Source organism: Hemiscyllium ocellatum, unplaced genomic scaffold (assembly GCF_020745735.1).
Source record: "Hemiscyllium ocellatum isolate sHemOce1 unplaced genomic scaffold, sHemOce1.pat.X.cur. scaffold_958_pat_ctg1, whole genome shotgun sequence".
Lineage (NCBI taxonomy): Eukaryota > Metazoa > Chordata > Chondrichthyes > Orectolobiformes > Hemiscylliidae > Hemiscyllium > Hemiscyllium ocellatum.
The window spans coordinates 115896-131927 of record NW_026869327.1 but is presented as its reverse complement, the minus strand read 5'-3'; the positions used below and the strand labels follow the sequence as shown (position 1 = coordinate 131927).

Genomic DNA, 16032 nt, shown 5'->3' with positions numbered 1-16032 from the left:
TCCGGTCTGGTTGGATATCTTGGAAGGAAGGTAGACGGTAAGGGAATAAAGGAACTTTGAATATCATCAAACTGATGGAAAGGATAGTCGGCAAATATGACCTCCACCGTTGGAGTATTAATGTGCTATCGCTTCTCGGCCTTTTGGCTTGGAATATGTGTAGTTTCTGTTCTTATCAGTTTAATCGCTGATATCTCCCGAAGGTGGGAGTGTTTGTATTAAATGGATTTTTGGAGCAGGGAGATGGCTTAAGGGCTTGCTCTGTCCTCTCCATGTATCAGCCTGGTATTGCAGTGTTTCCAGGAATGGTGCACCCAACGCTTACCCAAGTTCAAAAGCAGGTGAATGCAATGTGAATCTCTTGCCTTTGCTAGTTTGCCGTGTTGATGGCAGTCAGTGATTGTTGCATCTATTGTCTTTTCAGTTGCAGGAAACTATCGTCTTTTGTTACGGGTTTTCTGTCTTATGAACCTGCTCTGCAGTTACCTGATGAAGGTGCAGCACGCTGAAAGCCAGGACAGGGGTAACCCCAACGTGCTACAGGGAACATTCTGGAACCAGGGGCCTGCCAGGAAGGTAACTTGCCAATTTGAATGAATGGATTTGCCCTTGTCTGCCGTTTTGGGCTTCTGCGGTCGTTCTTGGAACGTATCCCACCGATGGTACGGCGGTGGCGGGGGGTGGGGTGACTGCTGTAATTTCAAAGAACCCCGTTGGGCTGAAACCTGGTGTTGTGGGATTTTTAACACAGTCAAATCAGGTTGTGGGATCCCATGACTCAGCCAATGTCAAATGGCTATCAGATCAGCCCCCACAGCCCCTTCCCAACCCCCCCGCCTCCCCCCCCACCCCCGAGGCAACAAATTTATCCTAATATTTTCTTGAACAAGGAAGAAATGTCTTTAGTCTGTTTCCTGAATAGAGTGAAACCCCCATCTCTGTTTGTTTCTTCGCAAACTACTGTACGGAAGCGACCTGCTTTAGTAGCTACGTCTGTACGTAAAGATTATTCACGCAGACGATCGCCCAAGGCTGGAACTGGCTTCAGCTCCCTGGTGCCACCAGGCAGCCGTACTAACCACTGATCCACTGTGCCACCCGTACGATTTGGAACGATTTGTCATCATTTGCGGTGCAAGTAGCGAAACAGTTGTCAGTTTGTCAACTGGGTCGGATTATAATGTTGTCAGCGATCTGCAGCAATGTGAACGGAGATGTCGAATCGAGCTGCTGGTGGTGATGAGGCGCGCTTGCAGCGTGACATGTTTACACGGGGAGATCAGCTCCCTCCCCATTCTCCACAGAGAGTCGGATACAAGTAGAGAGGATATTGAAAGTGGACGATAAAGAAAGGGTGCACGGACGTAATTCGCTTTTCGCAACTTTTCGGATTGATGCGGAATGCCGAGGAGCGAATCCTGTACGTGAGGGAAACGATGATTGGCATTTATGGGCAAGCTACACCAACACAAGGGGAGGCAATGAATAGGATCTTTCCGTCAAGGCCAACATTTCTCGCCCATGCCGAGATCAGCCTGGTGGTGAGCTGCTCTCTCGAACCGCTGCAGTCCAAGTGCTGTCGGTAGCCCCGCGATGCTGTTTGGGCGGGGATTCCCGATTTTGACCCGGTAACACCGGAGGAACAAGGACATATTTGCAATTCAGGACAGCGAGTGCCTCGGCGGGGGGGAGAACTTGCGAATGGTGGTGTTCCCGTGGATCTGCTGCCGTCATCCTTCGAGGCTGCGTTGGCCATGGGTTTGCAAGGTGCTGCCTGAGGAATTCTGGTGAATCTTGTAGATGCCGGGGGAATGAATGACCCTGCCGCCGCCGCTGTCCCCGATCACCGGGAGAAACCTCTCTGCAGTCGACCTGACGTGCGGTGGCTCCGGCCCGTGCCATCTGATTGGTCGTCAGCGCGACCTACGCGGCTACGTAACAGATGGACAGAAAAGCACGGGGAAAGCACAGCGACTGCTGCAGAGTGATCTTCCGGTCTGGTTGGATATCTTGGAAGGAAGGTAGACGGTAAGGGAATAAAGGAACTTTGAATATCATCAAACTGATGGAAAGGATAGTCGGCAAATATGACCTCCACCGTTGGAGTATTAATGTGCTATCGCTTCTCGGCCTTTTGGCTTGGAATATGTGTAGTTTCTGTTCTTATCAGTTTAATCGCTGATATCTCCCGAAGGTGGGAGTGTTTGTATTAAATGGATTTTTGGAGCAGGGAGATGGCTTAAGGGCTTGCTCTGTCCTCTCCATGTATCAGCCTGGTATTGCAGTGTTTCCAGGAATGGTGCACCCAACGCTTACCCAAGTTCAAAAGCAGGTGAATGCAATGTGAATCTCTTGCCTTTGCTAGTTTGCCGTGTTGATGGCAGTCAGTGATTGTTGCATCTATTGTCTTTTCAGTTGCAGGAAACTATCGTCTTTTGTTACGGGTTTTCTGTCTTATGAACCTGCTCTGCAGTTACCTGATGAAGGTGCAGCACGCTGAAAGCCAGGACAGGGGTAACCCCAACGTGCTACAGGGAACATTCTGGAACCAGGGGCCTGCCAGGAAGGTAACTTGCCAATTTGAATGAATGGATTTGCCCTTGTCTGCCGTTTTGGGCTTCTGCGGTCGTTCTTGGAACGTATCCCACCGATGGTACGGCGGTGGCGGGGGGTGGGGTGACTGCTGTAATTTCAAAGAACCCCGTTGGGCTGAAACCTGGTGTTGTGGGATTTTTAACACAGTCAAATCAGGTTGTGGGATCCCATGACTCAGCCAATGTCAAATGGCTATCAGATCAGCCCCCACAGCCCCTTCCCAACCCCCCCGCCTCCCCCCCACCCCCGAGGCAACAAATTTATCCTAATATTTTCTTGAACAAGGAAGAAATGTCTTTAGTCTGTTTCCTGAATAGAGTGAAACCCCCATCTCTGTTTGTTTCTTCGCAAACTACTGTACGGAAGCGACCTGCTTTAGTAGCTACGTCTGTACGTAAAGATTATTCACGCAGACGATCGCCCAAGGCTGGAACTGGCTTCAGCTCCCTGGTGCCACCAGGCAGCCGTACTAACCACTGATCCACTGTGCCACCCGTACGATTTGGAACGATTTGTCATCATTTGCGGTGCAAGTAGCGAAACAGTTGTCAGTTTGTCAACTGGGTCGGATTATAATGTTGTCAGCGATCTGCAGCAATGTGAACGGAGATGTCGAATCGAGCTGCTGGTGGTGATGAGGCGCGCTTGCAGCGTGACATGTTTACACGGGGAGATCAGCTCCCTCCCCATTCTCCACAGAGAGTCGGATACAAGTAGAGAGGATATTGAAAGTGGACGATAAAGAAAGGGTGCACGGACGTAATTCGCTTTTCGCAACTTTTCGGATTGATGCGGAATGCCGAGGAGCGAATCCTGTACGTGAGGGAAACGATGATTGGCATTTATGGGCAAGCTACACCAACACAAGGGGAGGCAATGAATAGGATCTTTCCGTCAAGGCCAACATTTCTCGCCCATGCCGAGATCAGCCTGGTGGTGAGCTGCTCTCTCGAACCGCTGCAGTCCAAGTGCTGTCGGTAGCCCCGCGATGCTGTTTGGGCGGGGATTCCCGATTTTGACCCGGTAACACCGGAGGAACAAGGACATATTTGCAATTCAGGACAGCGAGTGCCTCGGGGGGGGGGAGAACTTGCGAATGGTGGTGTTCCCGTGGATCTGCTGCCGTCATCCTTCGAGGCTGCGTTGGCCATGGGTTTGCAAGGTGCTGCCTGAGGAATTCTGGTGAATCTTGTAGATGCCGGGGGAATGAATGACCCTGCCGCCGCCGCTGTCCCCGATCACCGGGAGAAACCTCTCTGCAGTCGACCTGACGTGCGGTGGCTCCGGCCCGTGCCATCTGATTGGTCGTCAGCGCGACCTACGCGGCTACGTAACAGATGGACAGAAAAGCACGGGGAAAGCACAGCGACTGCTGCAGAGTGATCTTCCGGTCTGGTTGGATATCTTGGAAGGAAGGTAGACGGTAAGGGAATAAAGGAACTTTGAATATCATCAAACTGATGGAAAGGATAGTCGGCAAATATGACCTCCACCGTTGGAGTATTAATGTGCTATCGCTTCTCGGCCTTTTGGCTTGGAATATGTGTAGTTTCTGTTCTTATCAGTTTAATCGCTGATATCTCCCGAAGGTGGGAGTGTTTGTATTAAATGGATTTTTGGAGCAGGGAGATGGCTTAAGGGCTTGCTCTGTCCTCTCCATGTATCAGCCTGGTATTGCAGTGTTTCCAGGAATGGTGCACCCAACGCTTACCCAAGTTCAAAAGCAGGTGAATGCAATGTGAATCTCTTGCCTTTGCTAGTTTGCCGTGTTGATGGCAGTCAGTGATTGTTGCATCTATTGTCTTTTCAGTTGCAGGAAACTATCGTCTTTTGTTACGGGTTTTCTGTCTTATGAACCTGCTCTGCAGTTACCTGATGAAGGTGCAGCACGCTGAAAGCCAGGACAGGGGTAACCCCAACGTGCTACAGGGAACATTCTGGAACCAGGGGCCTGCCAGGAAGGTAACTTGCCAATTTGAATGAATGGATTTGCCCTTGTCTGCCGTTTTGGGCTTCTGCGGTCGTTCTTGGAACGTATCCCACCGATGGTACGGCGGTGGCGGGGGGTGGGGTGACTGCTGTAATTTCAAAGAACCCCGTTGGGCTGAAACCTGGTGTTGTGGGATTTTTAACACAGTCAAATCAGGTTGTGGGATCCCATGACTCAGCCAATGTCAAATGGCTATCAGATCAGCCCCCACAGCCCCTTCCCAACCCCCCCGCCTCCCCCCCCACCCCCGAGGCAACAAATTTATCCTAATATTTTCTTGAACAAGGAAGAAATGTCTTTAGTCTGTTTCCTGAATAGAGTGAAACCCCCATCTCTGTTTGTTTCTTCGCAAACTACTGTACGGAAGCGACCTGCTTTAGTAGCTACGTCTGTACGTAAAGATTATTCACGCAGACGATCGCCCAAGGCTGGAACTGGCTTCAGCTCCCTGGTGCCACCAGGCAGCCGTACTAACCACTGATCCACTGTGCCACCCGTACGATTTGGAACGATTTGTCATCATTTGCGGTGCAAGTAGCGAAACAGTTGTCAGTTTGTCAACTGGGTCGGATTATAATGTTGTCAGCGATCTGCAGCAATGTGAACGGAGATGTCGAATCGAGCTGCTGGTGGTGATGAGGCGCGCTTGCAGCGTGACATGTTTACACGGGGAGATCAGCTCCCTCCCCATTCTCCACAGAGAGTCGGATACAAGTAGAGAGGATATTGAAAGTGGACGATAAAGAAAGGGTGCACGGACGTAATTCGCTTTTCGCAACTTTTCGGATTGATGCGGAATGCCGAGGAGCGAATCCTGTACGTGAGGGAAACGATGATTGGCATTTATGGGCAAGCTACACCAACACAAGGGGAGGCAATGAATAGGATCTTTCCGTCAAGGCCAACATTTCTCGCCCATGCCGAGATCAGCCTGGTGGTGAGCTGCTCTCTCGAACCGCTGCAGTCCAAGTGCTGTCGGTAGCCCCGCGATGCTGTTTGGGCGGGGATTCCCGATTTTGACCCGGTAACACCGGAGGAACAAGGACATATTTGCAATTCAGGACAGCGAGTGCCTCGGGGGGGGGGAGAACTTGCGAATGGTGGTGTTCCCGTGGATCTGCTGCCGTCATCCTTCGAGGCTGCGTTGGCCATGGGTTTGCAAGGTGCTGCCTGAGGAATTCTGGTGAATCTTGTAGATGCCGGGGGAATGAATGACCCTGCCGCCGCCGCTGTCCCCGATCACCGGGAGAAACCTCTCTGCAGTCGACCTGACGTGCGGTGGCTCCGGCCCGTGCCATCTGATTGGTCGTCAGCGCGACCTACGCGGCTACGTAACAGATGGACAGAAAAGCACGGGGAAAGCACAGCGACTGCTGCAGAGTGATCTTCCGGTCTGGTTGGATATCTTGGAAGGAAGGTAGACGGTAAGGGAATAAAGGAACTTTGAATATCATCAAACTGATGGAAAGGATAGTCGGCAAATATGACCTCCACCGTTGGAGTATTAATGTGCTATCGCTTCTCGGCCTTTTGGCTTGGAATATGTGTAGTTTCTGTTCTTATCAGTTTAATCGCTGATATCTCCCGAAGGTGGGAGTGTTTGTATTAAATGGATTTTTGGAGCAGGGAGATGGCTTAAGGGCTTGCTCTGTCCTCTCCATGTATCAGCCTGGTATTGCAGTGTTTCCAGGAATGGTGCACCCAACGCTTACCCAAGTTCAAAAGCAGGTGAATGCAATGTGAATCTCTTGCCTTTGCTAGTTTGCCGTGTTGATGGCAGTCAGTGATTGTTGCATCTATTGTCTTTTCAGTTGCAGGAAACTATCGTCTTTTGTTACGGGTTTTCTGTCTTATGAACCTGCTCTGCAGTTACCTGATGAAGGTGCAGCACGCTGAAAGCCAGGACAGGGGTAACCCCAACGTGCTACAGGGAACATTCTGGAACCAGGGGCCTGCCAGGAAGGTAACTTGCCAATTTGAATGAATGGATTTGCCCTTGTCTGCCGTTTTGGGCTTCTGCGGTCGTTCTTGGAACGTATCCCACCGATGGTACGGCGGTGGCGGGGGGTGGGGTGACTGCTGTAATTTCAAAGAACCCCGTTGGGCTGAAACCTGGTGTTGTGGGATTTTTAACACAGTCAAATCAGGTTGTGGGATCCCATGACTCAGCCAATGTCAAATGGCTATCAGATCAGCCCCCACAGCCCCTTCCCAACCCCCCCGCCTCCCCCCCACCCCCGAGGCAACAAATTTATCCTAATATTTTCTTGAACAAGGAAGAAATGTCTTTAGTCTGTTTCCTGAATAGAGTGAAACCCCCATCTCTGTTTGTTTCTTCGCAAACTACTGTACGGAAGCGACCTGCTTTAGTAGCTACGTCTGTACGTAAAGATTATTCACGCAGACGATCGCCCAAGGCTGGAACTGGCTTCAGCTCCCTGGTGCCACCAGGCAGCCGTACTAACCACTGATCCACTGTGCCACCCGTACGATTTGGAACGATTTGTCATCATTTGCGGTGCAAGTAGCGAAACAGTTGTCAGTTTGTCAACTGGGTCGGATTATAATGTTGTCAGCGATCTGCAGCAATGTGAACGGAGATGTCGAATCGAGCTGCTGGTGGTGATGAGGCGCGCTTGCAGCGTGACATGTTTACACGGGGAGATCAGCTCCCTCCCCATTCTCCACAGAGAGTCGGATACAAGTAGAGAGGATATTGAAAGTGGACGATAAAGAAAGGGTGCACGGACGTAATTCGCTTTTCGCAACTTTTCGGATTGATGCGGAATGCCGAGGAGCGAATCCTGTACGTGAGGGAAACGATGATTGGCATTTATGGGCAAGCTACACCAACACAAGGGGAGGCAATGAATAGGATCTTTCCGTCAAGGCCAACATTTCTCGCCCATGCCGAGATCAGCCTGGTGGTGAGCTGCTCTCTCGAACCGCTGCAGTCCAAGTGCTGTCGGTAGCCCCGCGATGCTGTTTGGGCGGGGATTCCCGATTTTGACCCGGTAACACCGGAGGAACAAGGACATATTTGCAATTCAGGACAGCGAGTGCCTCGGGGGGGGGGAGAACTTGCGAATGGTGGTGTTCCCGTGGATCTGCTGCCGTCATCCTTCGAGGCTGCGTTGGCCATGGGTTTGCAAGGTGCTGCCTGAGGAATTCTGGTGAATCTTGTAGATGCCGGGGGAATGAATGACCCTGCCGCCGCCGCTGTCCCCGATCACCGGGAGAAACCTCTCTGCAGTCGACCTGACGTGCGGTGGCTCCGGCCCGTGCCATCTGATTGGTCGTCAGCGCGACCTACGCGGCTACGTAACAGATGGACAGAAAAGCACGGGGAAAGCACAGCGACTGCTGCAGAGTGATCTTCCGGTCTGGTTGGATATCTTGGAAGGAAGGTAGACGGTAAGGGAATAAAGGAACTTTGAATATCATCAAACTGATGGAAAGGATAGTCGGCAAATATGACCTCCACCGTTGGAGTATTAATGTGCTATCGCTTCTCGGCCTTTTGGCTTGGAATATGTGTAGTTTCTGTTCTTATCAGTTTAATCGCTGATATCTCCCGAAGGTGGGAGTGTTTGTATTAAATGGATTTTTGGAGCAGGGAGATGGCTTAAGGGCTTGCTCTGTCCTCTCCATGTATCAGCCTGGTATTGCAGTGTTTCCAGGAATGGTGCACCCAACGCTTACCCAAGTTCAAAAGCAGGTGAATGCAATGTGAATCTCTTGCCTTTGCTAGTTTGCCGTGTTGATGGCAGTCAGTGATTGTTGCATCTATTGTCTTTTCAGTTGCAGGAAACTATCGTCTTTTGTTACGGGTTTTCTGTCTTATGAACCTGCTCTGCAGTTACCTGATGAAGGTGCAGCACGCTGAAAGCCAGGACAGGGGTAACCCCAACGTGCTACAGGGAACATTCTGGAACCAGGGGCCTGCCAGGAAGGTAACTTGCCAATTTGAATGAATGGATTTGCCCTTGTCTGCCGTTTTGGGCTTCTGCGGTCGTTCTTGGAACGTATCCCACCGATGGTACGGCGGTGGCGGGGGGTGGGGTGACTGCTGTAATTTCAAAGAACCCCGTTGGGCTGAAACCTGGTGTTGTGGGATTTTTAACACAGTCAAATCAGGTTGTGGGATCCCATGACTCAGCCAATGTCAAATGGCTATCAGATCAGCCCCCACAGCCCCTTCCCAACCCCCCCGCCTCCCCCCCCACCCCCGAGGCAACAAATTTATCCTAATATTTTCTTGAACAAGGAAGAAATGTCTTTAGTCTGTTTCCTGAATAGAGTGAAACCCCCATCTCTGTTTGTTTCTTCGCAAACTACTGTACGGAAGCGACCTGCTTTAGTAGCTACGTCTGTACGTAAAGATTATTCACGCAGACGATCGCCCAAGGCTGGAACTGGCTTCAGCTCCCTGGTGCCACCAGGCAGCCGTACTAACCACTGATCCACTGTGCCACCCGTACGATTTGGAACGATTTGTCATCATTTGCGGTGCAAGTAGCGAAACAGTTGTCAGTTTGTCAACTGGGTCGGATTATAATGTTGTCAGCGATCTGCAGCAATGTGAACGGAGATGTCGAATCGAGCTGCTGGTGGTGATGAGGCGCGCTTGCAGCGTGACATGTTTACACGGGGAGATCAGCTCCCTCCCCATTCTCCACAGAGAGTCGGATACAAGTAGAGAGGATATTGAAAGTGGACGATAAAGAAAGGGTGCACGGACGTAATTCGCTTTTCGCAACTTTTCGGATTGATGCGGAATGCCGAGGAGCGAATCCTGTACGTGAGGGAAACGATGATTGGCATTTATGGGCAAGCTACACCAACACAAGGGGAGGCAATGAATAGGATCTTTCCGTCAAGGCCAACATTTCTCGCCCATGCCGAGATCAGCCTGGTGGTGAGCTGCTCTCTCGAACCGCTGCAGTCCAAGTGCTGTCGGTAGCCCCGCGATGCTGTTTGGGCGGGGATTCCCGATTTTGACCCGGTAACACCGGAGGAACAAGGACATATTTGCAATTCAGGACAGCGAGTGCCTCGGGGGGGGGGAGAACTTGCGAATGGTGGTGTTCCCGTGGATCTGCTGCCGTCATCCTTCGAGGCTGCGTTGGCCATGGGTTTGCAAGGTGCTGCCTGAGGAATTCTGGTGAATCTTGTAGATGCCGGGGGAATGAATGACCCTGCCGCCGCCGCTGTCCCCGATCACCGGGAGAAACCTCTCTGCAGTCGACCTGACGTGCGGTGGCTCCGGCCCGTGCCATCTGATTGGTCGTCAGCGCGACCTACGCGGCTACGTAACAGATGGACAGAAAAGCACGGGGAAAGCACAGCGACTGCTGCAGAGTGATCTTCCGGTCTGGTTGGATATCTTGGAAGGAAGGTAGACGGTAAGGGAATAAAGGAACTTTGAATATCATCAAACTGATGGAAAGGATAGTCGGCAAATATGACCTCCACCGTTGGAGTATTAATGTGCTATCGCTTCTCGGCCTTTTGGCTTGGAATATGTGTAGTTTCTGTTCTTATCAGTTTAATCGCTGATATCTCCCGAAGGTGGGAGTGTTTGTATTAAATGGATTTTTGGAGCAGGGAGATGGCTTAAGGGCTTGCTCTGTCCTCTCCATGTATCAGCCTGGTATTGCAGTGTTTCCAGGAATGGTGCACCCAACGCTTACCCAAGTTCAAAAGCAGGTGAATGCAATGTGAATCTCTTGCCTTTGCTAGTTTGCCGTGTTGATGGCAGTCAGTGATTGTTGCATCTATTGTCTTTTCAGTTGCAGGAAACTATCGTCTTTTGTTACGGGTTTTCTGTCTTATGAACCTGCTCTGCAGTTACCTGATGAAGGTGCAGCACGCTGAAAGCCAGGACAGGGGTAACCCCAACGTGCTACAGGGAACATTCTGGAACCAGGGGCCTGCCAGGAAGGTAACTTGCCAATTTGAATGAATGGATTTGCCCTTGTCTGCCGTTTTGGGCTTCTGCGGTCGTTCTTGGAACGTATCCCACCGATGGTACGGCGGTGGCGGGGGGTGGGGTGACTGCTGTAATTTCAAAGAACCCCGTTGGGCTGAAACCTGGTGTTGTGGGATTTTTAACACAGTCAAATCAGGTTGTGGGATCCCATGACTCAGCCAATGTCAAATGGCTATCAGATCAGCCCCCACAGCCCCTTCCCAACCCCCCCGCCTCCCCCCCCACCCCCGAGGCAACAAATTTATCCTAATATTTTCTTGAACAAGGAAGAAATGTCTTTAGTCTGTTTCCTGAATAGAGTGAAACCCCCATCTCTGTTTGTTTCTTCGCAAACTACTGTACGGAAGCGACCTGCTTTAGTAGCTACGTCTGTACGTAAAGATTATTCACGCAGACGATCGCCCAAGGCTGGAACTGGCTTCAGCTCCCTGGTGCCACCAGGCAGCCGTACTAACCACTGATCCACTGTGCCACCCGTACGATTTGGAACGATTTGTCATCATTTGCGGTGCAAGTAGCGAAACAGTTGTCAGTTTGTCAACTGGGTCGGATTATAATGTTGTCAGCGATCTGCAGCAATGTGAACGGAGATGTCGAATCGAGCTGCTGGTGGTGATGAGGCGCGCTTGCAGCGTGACATGTTTACACGGGGAGATCAGCTCCCTCCCCATTCTCCACAGAGAGTCGGATACAAGTAGAGAGGATATTGAAAGTGGACGATAAAGAAAGGGTGCACGGACGTAATTCGCTTTTCGCAACTTTTCGGATTGATGCGGAATGCCGAGGAGCGAATCCTGTACGTGAGGGAAACGATGATTGGCATTTATGGGCAAGCTACACCAACACAAGGGGAGGCAATGAATAGGATCTTTCCGTCAAGGCCAACATTTCTCGCCCATGCCGAGATCAGCCTGGTGGTGAGCTGCTCTCTCGAACCGCTGCAGTCCAAGTGCTGTCGGTAGCCCCGCGATGCTGTTTGGGCGGGGATTCCCGATTTTGACCCGGTAACACCGGAGGAACAAGGACATATTTGCAATTCAGGACAGCGAGTGCCTCGGGGGGGGGGAGAACTTGCGAATGGTGGTGTTCCCGTGGATCTGCTGCCGTCATCCTTCGAGGCTGCGTTGGCCATGGGTTTGCAAGGTGCTGCCTGAGGAATTCTGGTGAATCTTGTAGATGCCGGGGGAATGAATGACCCTGCCGCCGCCGCTGTCCCCGATCACCGGGAGAAACCTCTCTGCAGTCGACCTGACGTGCGGTGGCTCCGGCCCGTGCCATCTGATTGGTCGTCAGCGCGACCTACGCGGCTACGTAACAGATGGACAGAAAAGCACGGGGAAAGCACAGCGACTGCTGCAGAGTGATCTTCCGGTCTGGTTGGATATCTTGGAAGGAAGGTAGACGGTAAGGGAATAAAGGAACTTTGAATATCATCAAACTGATGGAAAGGATAGTCGGCAAATATGACCTCCACCGTTGGAGTATTAATGTGCTATCGCTTCTCGGCCTTTTGGCTTGGAATATGTGTAGTTTCTGTTCTTATCAGTTTAATCGCTGATATCTCCCGAAGGTGGGAGTGTTTGTATTAAATGGATTTTTGGAGCAGGGAGATGGCTTAAGGGCTTGCTCTGTCCTCTCCATGTATCAGCCTGGTATTGCAGTGTTTCCAGGAATGGTGCACCCAACGCTTACCCAAGTTCAAAAGCAGGTGAATGCAATGTGAATCTCTTGCCTTTGCTAGTTTGCCGTGTTGATGGCAGTCAGTGATTGTTGCATCTATTGTCTTTTCAGTTGCAGGAAACTATCGTCTTTTGTTACGGGTTTTCTGTCTTATGAACCTGCTCTGCAGTTACCTGATGAAGGTGCAGCACGCTGAAAGCCAGGACAGGGGTAACCCCAACGTGCTACAGGGAACATTCTGGAACCAGGGGCCTGCCAGGAAGGTAACTTGCCAATTTGAATGAATGGATTTGCCCTTGTCTGCCGTTTTGGGCTTCTGCGGTCGTTCTTGGAACGTATCCCACCGATGGTACGGCGGTGGCGGGGGGTGGGGTGACTGCTGTAATTTCAAAGAACCCCGTTGGGCTGAAACCTGGTGTTGTGGGATTTTTAACACAGTCAAATCAGGTTGTGGGATCCCATGACTCAGCCAATGTCAAATGGCTATCAGATCAGCCCCCACAGCCCCTTCCCAACCCCCCCGCCTCCCCCCCCACCCCCGAGGCAACAAATTTATCCTAATATTTTCTTGAACAAGGAAGAAATGTCTTTAGTCTGTTTCCTGAATAGAGTGAAACCCCCATCTCTGTTTGTTTCTTCGCAAACTACTGTACGGAAGCGACCTGCTTTAGTAGCTACGTCTGTACGTAAAGATTATTCACGCAGACGATCGCCCAAGGCTGGAACTGGCTTCAGCTCCCTGGTGCCACCAGGCAGCCGTACTAACCACTGATCCACTGTGCCACCCGTACGATTTGGAACGATTTGTCATCATTTGCGGTGCAAGTAGCGAAACAGTTGTCAGTTTGTCAACTGGGTCGGATTATAATGTTGTCAGCGATCTGCAGCAATGTGAACGGAGATGTCGAATCGAGCTGCTGGTGGTGATGAGGCGCGCTTGCAGCGTGACATGTTTACACGGGGAGATCAGCTCCCTCCCCATTCTCCACAGAGAGTCGGATACAAGTAGAGAGGATATTGAAAGTGGACGATAAAGAAAGGGTGCACGGACGTAATTCGCTTTTCGCAACTTTTCGGATTGATGCGGAATGCCGAGGAGCGAATCCTGTACGTGAGGGAAACGATGATTGGCATTTATGGGCAAGCTACACCAACACAAGGGGAGGCAATGAATAGGATCTTTCCGTCAAGGCCAACATTTCTCGCCCATGCCGAGATCAGCCTGGTGGTGAGCTGCTCTCTCGAACCGCTGCAGTCCAAGTGCTGTCGGTAGCCCCGCGATGCTGTTTGGGCGGGGATTCCCGATTTTGACCCGGTAACACCGGAGGAACAAGGACATATTTGCAATTCAGGACAGCGAGTGCCTCGGGGGGGGGGAGAACTTGCGAATGGTGGTGTTCCCGTGGATCTGCTGCCGTCATCCTTCGAGGCTGCGTTGGCCATGGGTTTGCAAGGTGCTGCCTGAGGAATTCTGGTGAATCTTGTAGATGCCGGGGGAATGAATGACCCTGCCGCCGCCGCTGTCCCCGATCACCGGGAGAAACCTCTCTGCAGTCGACCTGACGTGCGGTGGCTCCGGCCCGTGCCATCTGATTGGTCGTCAGCGCGACCTACGCGGCTACGTAACAGATGGACAGAAAAGCACGGGGAAAGCACAGCGACTGCTGCAGAGTGATCTTCCGGTCTGGTTGGATATCTTGGAAGGAAGGTAGACGGTAAGGGAATAAAGGAACTTTGAATATCATCAAACTGATGGAAAGGATAGTCGGCAAATATGACCTCCACCGTTGGAGTATTAATGTGCTATCGCTTCTCGGCCTTTTGGCTTGGAATATGTGTAGTTTCTGTTCTTATCAGTTTAATCGCTGATATCTCCCGAAGGTGGGAGTGTTTGTATTAAATGGATTTTTGGAGCAGGGAGATGGCTTAAGGGCTTGCTCTGTCCTCTCCATGTATCAGCCTGGTATTGCAGTGTTTCCAGGAATGGTGCACCCAACGCTTACCCAAGTTCAAAAGCAGGTGAATGCAATGTGAATCTCTTGCCTTTGCTAGTTTGCCGTGTTGATGGCAGTCAGTGATTGTTGCATCTATTGTCTTTTCAGTTGCAGGAAACTATCGTCTTTTGTTACGGGTTTTCTGTCTTATGAACCTGCTCTGCAGTTACCTGATGAAGGTGCAGCACGCTGAAAGCCAGGACAGGGGTAACCCCAACGTGCTACAGGGAACATTCTGGAACCAGGGGCCTGCCAGGAAGGTAACTTGCCAATTTGAATGAATGGATTTGCCCTTGTCTGCCGTTTTGGGCTTCTGCGGTCGTTCTTGGAACGTATCCCACCGATGGTACGGCGGTGGCGGGGGGTGGGGTGACTGCTGTAATTTCAAAGAACCCCGTTGGGCTGAAACCTGGTGTTGTGGGATTTTTAACACAGTCAAATCAGGTTGTGGGATCCCATGACTCAGCCAATGTCAAATGGCTATCAGATCAGCCCCCACAGCCCCTTCCCAACCCCCCCGCCTCCCCCCCCACCCCCGAGGCAACAAATTTATCCTAATATTTTCTTGAACAAGGAAGAAATGTCTTTAGTCTGTTTCCTGAATAGAGTGAAACCCCCATCTCTGTTTGTTTCTTCGCAAACTACTGTACGGAAGCGACCTGCTTTAGTAGCTACGTCTGTACGTAAAGATTATTCACGCAGACGATCGCCCAAGGCTGGAACTGGCTTCAGCTCCCTGGTGCCACCAGGCAGCCGTACTAACCACTGATCCACTGTGCCACCCGTACGATTTGGAACGATTTGTCATCATTTGCGGTGCAAGTAGCGAAACAGTTGTCAGTTTGTCAACTGGGTCGGATTATAATGTTGTCAGCGATCTGCAGCAATGTGAACGGAGATGTCGAATCGAGCTGCTGGTGGTGATGAGGCGCGCTTGCAGCGTGACATGTTTACACGGGGAGATCAGCTCCCTCCCCATTCTCCACAGAGAGTCGGATACAAGTAGAGAGGATATTGAAAGTGGACGATAAAGAAAGGGTGCACGGACGTAATTCGCTTTTCGCAACTTTTCGGATTGATGCGGAATGCCGAGGAGCGAATCCTGTACGTGAGGGAAACGATGATTGGCATTTATGGGCAAGCTACACCAACACAAGGGGAGGCAATGAATAGGATCTTTCCGTCAAGGCCAACATTTCTCGCCCATGCCGAGATCAGCCTGGTGGTGAGCTGCTCTCTCGAACCGCTGCAGTCCAAGTGCTGTCGGTAGCCCCGCGATGCTGTTTGGGCGGGGATTCCCGATTTTGACCCGGTAACACCGGAGGAACAAGGACATATTTGCAATTCAGGACAGCGAGTGCCTCGGCGGGGGGGAGAACTTGCGAATGGTGGTGTTCCCGTGGATCTGCTGCCGTCATCCTTCGAGGCTGCGTTGGCCATGGGTTTGCAAGGTGCTGCCTGAGGAATTCTGGTGAATCTTGTAGATGCCGGGGGAATGAATGACCCTGCCGCCGCCGCTGTCCCCGATCACCGGGAGAAACCTCTCTGCAGTCGACCTGACGTGCGGTGGCTCCGGCCCGTGCCATCTGATTGGTCGTCAGCGCGACCTACGCGGCTACGTAACAGATGGACAGAAAAGCACGGGGAAAGCACAGCGACTGCTGCAGAGTGATCTTCCGGTCTGGTTGGATATCTTGGAAGGAAGGTAGACGGTAAGGGAATAAAGGAACTTTGAATATCATCAAACTGATGGAAAGGATAGTCGGCAAATATGACCTCCA

The 16032-nt window shown here is 51.4% G+C and overlaps 8 non-coding genes across 8 annotated transcripts; all 8 read left to right on the top strand.

Annotated features, from left to right (window-relative positions):
• The first annotated feature begins 127 nt into the window (after positions 1-127).
• LOC132814848 (U2 spliceosomal RNA) lies at positions 128-319 on the top strand. Its single transcript, XR_009644534.1, has one exon. It is a non-coding gene; the product is annotated as a U2 spliceosomal RNA (small nuclear RNA).
• Positions 320-2118: 1799 nt separating this feature from the next.
• LOC132814846 (U2 spliceosomal RNA) lies at positions 2119-2310 on the top strand. The gene has a single exon (XR_009644533.1). It is a non-coding gene; the product is annotated as a U2 spliceosomal RNA (small nuclear RNA).
• A 1798-nt stretch (positions 2311-4108) lies between these two features.
• On the top strand, positions 4109-4300 carry LOC132814845 (U2 spliceosomal RNA). The gene has a single exon (XR_009644532.1). It is a non-coding gene; the product is annotated as a U2 spliceosomal RNA (small nuclear RNA).
• A 1799-nt stretch (positions 4301-6099) lies between these two features.
• LOC132814844 (U2 spliceosomal RNA) lies at positions 6100-6291 on the top strand. Its single transcript, XR_009644531.1, has one exon. It is a non-coding gene; the product is annotated as a U2 spliceosomal RNA (small nuclear RNA).
• Positions 6292-8089: 1798 nt separating this feature from the next.
• On the top strand, positions 8090-8281 carry LOC132814843 (U2 spliceosomal RNA). Its single transcript, XR_009644530.1, has one exon. It is a non-coding gene; the product is annotated as a U2 spliceosomal RNA (small nuclear RNA).
• Positions 8282-10080: 1799 nt separating this feature from the next.
• Positions 10081-10272, top strand: LOC132814842 (U2 spliceosomal RNA). The gene has a single exon (XR_009644529.1). It is a non-coding gene; the product is annotated as a U2 spliceosomal RNA (small nuclear RNA).
• Positions 10273-12071: 1799 nt separating this feature from the next.
• LOC132814841 (U2 spliceosomal RNA) lies at positions 12072-12263 on the top strand. The gene has a single exon (XR_009644528.1). It is a non-coding gene; the product is annotated as a U2 spliceosomal RNA (small nuclear RNA).
• Positions 12264-14062: 1799 nt separating this feature from the next.
• LOC132814840 (U2 spliceosomal RNA) lies at positions 14063-14254 on the top strand. The gene has a single exon (XR_009644527.1). It is a non-coding gene; the product is annotated as a U2 spliceosomal RNA (small nuclear RNA).
• The last annotated feature ends 1778 nt before the right edge of the window (positions 14255-16032 follow it).